The sequence below is a fragment of the Petaurus breviceps genome, unplaced genomic scaffold (assembly GCF_028583685.1).
Source record: "Petaurus breviceps papuanus isolate PSGF00001 unplaced genomic scaffold, PetGlider_PUasm1.0 90700, whole genome shotgun sequence".
Taxonomy (NCBI): domain Eukaryota; kingdom Metazoa; phylum Chordata; class Mammalia; order Diprotodontia; family Petauridae; genus Petaurus; species Petaurus breviceps.
This window is the reverse complement of record NW_027187315.1, coordinates 9,362,812-9,369,211: the sequence shown is the minus strand read 5'-3', so window position 1 is coordinate 9,369,211 and position 6,400 is coordinate 9,362,812. Positions and strand designations below refer to the sequence as shown.

Here is a 6,400-nt window from a genome sequence, read left to right as displayed (position 1 = left end):
TCGTGATTTTCTTGCATCACCCTCATTTCTCTTCCTAATTTTTCCTCTACTTCTCTTACTTGACTGTCCAAATACTTCTTGAGCTCCTCCATGGCCTGTGACCATTTCATAGTTTTCTTGGAGGCTTTTGATGCAGGAGTTTTGACTTTGTTGTCTTCTTCTGGTCATATGATTTGTTCTTCTTTGTCACCAAATAAAGATTCTATAGTCTGGTTTTTCTTCCTCTATTTGATCATTTTCCCAGTCAATTACTTGTCTTTTGAGCTCTTTGCCAAAGTAGGACTCTGCTTCCAGAATGGAGTCTGTTCTAAATTTCTGGGGTTTTGCAACTGCTGTCAGAGCTACTTCTAGGTACCTGTGAATTTTCAGTTCTTCTAAGGTGATATGATCAAAGGAGTGGTGTTTACTCTGCTCCTGGCAAGTGGTCTGGTCTGTGAGTGACCACAAGCACTCTTTTCTGCCTCAGGACTGTGAAGAGGACTCCCACTCCACAGCCTCAACAATCTCTGCCATGCCAGCACTCCTCCTCAGCCCAGGACCACCACCCAAGACTGGGACCCAGATCCAAGCAAGGCAAAGCAAGAGAATCCTGCCTTAGTGCCAGCAAAGAGATCCCTGCAATTGCTATCTGATCAGCTGCTTGATCCCCCATCATCTATAGGTCTGGAGCTCTTGAAACAATTGCTACTACTGCTGCTGCTGCCACCACCTCCACTGCCCCAGGGCTGGGGATAGACAGTGCTTTTCTCTCACTCAGGTCCAACAGAGTTTCCCCACTGATCTTTTACTTTGTTTTTGGCATTTGTGGATTTAGAATACTAGAAACTGTTCCACCCCCAGCCTAGTGCAAAAGACCCTTCCTGTCAGCCTGTCTTCAGCTACAGATGTGTTTCTCTCTGTCTTTCAGTGGGGTCTGTAGTCCTAAAATTTGTTTAAAGTCATTTTTTACAGGTATTTGGAGGGATTGGTTGGGGGATGAACTTCAGGAAGTTCCTGCTTTTACTCTGCCATCTTATTCTATAAAGACATAGTCTTCACCAGACTGCCAAAATTGTCAGTGACCCAAAAAGTTTAAGAACCCCACTTCTAGATAGATCAACATCACATAAAGGCCTGCAAATAACACTGTTATTGCTATCCCAAAGAAACTTTGGGGGCAATTTATTCCAATGAGAAAGAATGCTGTGCCTAGGCAGGACAATGTAAAGTACCTACTCAACTTGAAACACGCATTCCTAGAATATCCTAATCATACCTTGGTCACTGTGTCAATAATCATTCCCTCTTCAGTGTCCTAATTTTTTACTTTCCTCTTTCTGCACTGTACTGCCTCCTATTAAATATTGTTTTAGAAACAGATTTTAAAAAAAGTTATTCTGTATATTTTGTTATACTTACAAGCAGCTCCAATCCTGAGTATTTATGGTAATATCTAAACATAAAAAAATGTGTGTACATTTTTCTCCCTTTCTTGTAAACAGTTGTCAGTATACTATTTTATCCCTTTATCATTGAAACATGCAAATTATACATACAGCATAAATACACAAAAGAAAACAATTTACATTCATTCAAAAGATAAGGCAACAACAACAACAAAAAAACCCTGGTGGCTTCAGGATTCAAATGATAAATAATGCTTGAGGCATCCTATACACCTAGAAGCAGCCATTCATTCTACTGTTCTTAGCTGCAACTGTAAAAATACTGAGATTTTTGCACCTTCCATGCTATTACAGTATTTATAACACTATCATATTGTGGAGATAAGACTTGTTTACTATAATCTCTTCTTTTCAGAGTGAAGGATAAAGCAGCACTTACATATATTGAAACAATGGCAGCAACAGCTGGTGCTGCCTTTGCTAGATCAGGAAGTTTTCCATTCTAACAATTCTTAAATTAAAAAAGTAAAGGGAAAGTTGACCTAAACAATTGATTACATGTTCATTCCTTGGGCACTTAGCGAATCCAGCATGTCGAATGTGTCTTTGTAGTCCATATGCTGGCTGTTTGCACTGTACTCGTGATGGGCATCAGGACCGTTGGTCTCCACTGGCTTCTTGTCCAGTTTCACGAGGGTGCTGAGATGTCCGTAGCCCACCTGGTATGTGACAGAGGGAGGAGGGGGTAAGGGATGGTTAAAAACAGAGTTGTGAGAGGATATATACTGCTTAAACAGAGGAGGAAGAACTAGATGAACTACCTGAACTTTTGGAACTTTTGCTCATTTTGGAGTGGTGGTTGTGAGACGCATCATTGATGTGCAACTTCTGCCTTGCAGCACTGGAACTAGAGGAATTACCACCATCACTACTCAGGCCAACTGGACTCCTCAGAACCGTGGGTGGTATTCCGTCAGTACTATGCTTATTGCCACCACTACTGCTGCCACTATGTGAATGGGAATGCTTGTGGCTGCTACTGTGATGACGGTTGGAGGGATGTTCCTTGTGCTTTACTTTGTGGTCTTTGCTCACGTGTGGACTTGAATGCTTGCTTTTTCCACTGCCCTCATCAGAAGAGCTGTGTCTTTCTGAGGAAGAAACTTATTTTCATTTTCAATTCTTCTTTACTAGAGCTTTTATCAGTGGGGGGAATAGGAATACGCAATTTAAGTGATCCACTCTTTTCTTTTTTATCCGCCATGTATTTTTCTGGTTTTTCTGCATTTGCAATAGGAATTTTCATTTTAATGGGAGAAGTTACAGAGCTGCTGCTGGCTGCCTGCAATTGCATGTGCTTTTTGTGTGGTTGCTCTGCTTGGGCAGCTACTAGTGTTCCCTTACATCCAGTTCAAGTGTTTCTAGCTTTTGTTTCTCTCTATATTTATCTAATGACATTTTCTGAGGAACTATTACAGGAGCAGCAGAAACGGGCCCGTGGTGTTTACTGCTTCCTGACTTGTGAGTATGTATATTCTTGTTTAACTGAAGAATGATGAGACAGTTTGTCAGACCTATGACGTAATCCTGAATGAAATGCCCCAGCAGGTCCTTGCTGGAAGTTGATGTTGTACTGACTACCAGACATTGGAGTCTCCTGTTTCTGTGAATATATTTGTTCTGTAATTGTTGGTTCTTGATGCTGAGGCCATTCTTGGTGTGATGCCAAACTGTATGAGGTACTTGGCATTCCTGTTGTTAGTATTGCCAAATTATCAGACGTATGACTATCTTGAACAGAAATATTTCCTGAATTCAGAGGCATTGGTGCAGGAAATATTGATGAAGATGGTTTCTGCATTTGTAGTCACACCAGTAACACTATCTACTAAAATGGAATTCTGCACCAGAGATGAACCAAGAAGAGTTGTCTCAGACACCTGTCCATCCCCTTTGGGTTTTTTAGCCGCCTGATTAGCCCTCCAGTTCCGTATCCTCTTCAATCTATTAGGTGTTTTCTCCAAAATTTGTAGAAACTCATGAGTTAATTTATCTAGTAATTCTAAAGTAACTGATGGATCCACATATTCCCACCAATGTTTTCCATCAGTAGATATAGGAATCTCCCAATTGGACCACTTGCAGGCCAAATGAATGCATACACATGCTATCACTGTTGGTTTATATTGAAGGCAGAAGGTAGTAAGATGTAGACAAGATGCTCGAAGTTCTAGGTTAAGTTTAGCTCTTTGTAATCTTTAGCTGCTATTCAGGCTACCAATTTTAGACTTATGCACTCACAATTGAGAATATGTCATCAGAAAGCACCACTATACTTCTCATTGTGCATTAAACCCCTTTGTGCCAAAAGACCCTTGTACAATACACCGCACTGCAAACAGGAAGGTACCACCACTCTAGATGGTCCAGTTGCCTGTTGCAACAAGGGTAAAAGACACATGGAGGGGGCCCTGCAGTAAAGGAAGCTATAGTGTGCTACAACAGTGCAACAAAGAGGGTCAGGATAACAACCTGTTGGTAGCCATGAAATAGGATGTCTGTGCCAAATCCTTGCTTGCTCTCACTAACTGGGTACATTTCACCACATCTGTATGTGGGTGTTCAATGGTGATCTCAAAACCCAGAGTTTGTAGCATTTAGCATTATAGTTTCAAGTATAACCAGTTCTTGGGTCTGCTGAAGGTATGCTTCACTCTTTGTGTCCAACAGTAGCTCTTGATGAAGACAGGCATGTGCTACTTTGATGACATGTTTGAGGTTTCTTGGCTGTTCTTCAACTTTTGCAGCCAAGAATAATGTAGTAGGTGCTATTATAATTCTGTTAAACTTGGTGAAAGAATGGTGCATATAAAACCTGTGCATGTAAACAATTGCAGTATTTATTGTAAGTTGAGAGACATTGAGACACTGCCCCATATCTTGGATAAAGTTGGCCGCCTGCTGGCAGTAGGAGAGTTCCTTATCCGCCTCCACCCCGCAGCAGCGGCTCGGCGTGTTCTCCAGCTGCTTCCGGCTGAAGAACCAGCGAGAAGAACAACAGATTTTTTTTTTCAATGAACAAAAATATATTTTCTTTCTTTCTTCTTTCTGTCCAATGGGGGACAAAAAAAATCCAGCATATGTAAGTTTTACATGGTATATATACATAAGGTGTATACACACTGTGCCATTTTTCACAGTCAATACTAAAGTTCTTCAGAGATATCTTGAAGGTCTTTATACCACTTCTTCTGACCACCGTATGAGTGCTTACTTTGTGTGAGTTTTTGATAAAATAGTCTTTTCTATTAATATGTGCCAGATACATGCTAATCACTAGGAATACAGTTAAATTTTTATATAATTTATATAAATTTGAACTATGGGGCCAGGTTACTAGAGTTTTAATCTCTGCAACAGAGTTTAAATGCCTGGCAATTTAGCTGTAGAGAGGACTTCAGTGTCTGGTAGCTTATCTTGCAAAGTAATCTTCAGGATCTTCCTGAGACAATTCAAGTGGAAGTGGTTTCAGTACTCTAATGTGGTGCTGGTAGACTGTCCAGGTTTCACAGGCATACAGCAGTGTAATCAGCACAACTGAGCCTTGCCCAGTGATTAACAAGCAGACATACTATTAGAGAAACTGAATCATCAATCTTGATGTTACTATGATAGATGAAAAAAAGATAAAATGAAGATGCCCCCAAGACAAATCAAGCAGTTGACGGAATATCAGGCTTCCAAAGACAACAAGAAATATCCTTTCATGGGACCCTTGGTCATCTGCTATTCTGGTGTTCACACAATAAGCATCTGCAAAAAAAAAAAAAACTAGACAAAAAAAGATAATTACAGTTATGTGCTAACAAATATTGCAGAGTATGAGATGGTAGAAAAATTATATGAAGAACTTAATGAGACCTCTGAACTAAATCAACATCTCCTTCAATGATTTTAATGGTGGATATAAAGGATAATAGTGAAAAAACATGAAATTTTAAACAATGGACAAAGGTTTGTAGACCATACTAAAGATATATCTCTATCTATGTATCTATCTTATCTTATCTGTCTACCTATCTATCTAGAGATATAGATAGAAACATAGATACATAAATACACAGATATATATATATATATATACCATCATCATCATGAATACTTTATTTAGGAGGGCTTGCTGTACAAGTACCAAACAATATCACAGAAAATGAAATTTATTAATATTTAACAAATTATTCACCAACGTGAAAATATTTTACAAATGAGCTGTGTACACCGACTTGTTAGAATATTCAAATTAAATTAGAAGGATAAAAAATAAGAAAATATGGTATTTAGATGAGGGAAGTCCCACTAGGTCTATTTAAGCAAGCTCATTCATTCCTCTCTAGGCTCCAGTCCTCACTCTCAAGCTTTTCTCTACTAGGCTCGCAAGTGAGTATTCTTTTCCCCACCCAATCTTCCCTTTCTGGTTTCCTTTTATGTGGTATCTTTCCCCATTAGAATGTAAGTTCCTTGGGTATTGGGGACTGCCTTTCTTTCTGCTTATATTTGTATTCCTAGTGATTAGCAAGTATCTTGCACATATTACATTTTTTTTTTTTGGGTAATTGGGGTTAAGTAACTTGCCCAAGGTAACGTGGCTAGCTCTTTTGTGTGGGTGTTAAGTGTCTGGGGCCAGAACTGAACTCAGGTCCTCCTGACTCTGGGGCTGGCGCTTTACTCACTGCACCACCTAGCCACCCCCTACCACATATTAAATTTATTGACTTGAAACCAAAAAAATGGAAAACAGATAAAAACAGCTATCAAGAGAGATTATCACCATTTCCTAAGGAAATTTCATCAATGTAAATAAACTGCCACAAGAAGGAAAACAAAAAAGCGTAGAATCCACTTTAATTAGTAAATACTTGGTCTGGCAGCCAAGGGAAAACTATTTTTTTTCTTTTTTTCCCTTTTTGGAGGACAATTGGGGTTAAGTGACTTGCTCAAGGTCACACAGCTAGTTT

General features: G+C 39.4%; 1 pseudogene; it reads right to left on the bottom strand.

Moving 5' to 3' along the window:
- Window positions 1–1,367: 1,367 nt before the first annotated feature.
- On the bottom strand, window positions 1,368–5,949 carry LOC138144447 (cyclin-T2-like; annotated as a pseudogene).
- Window positions 5,950–6,400: the final 451 nt, after the last annotated feature.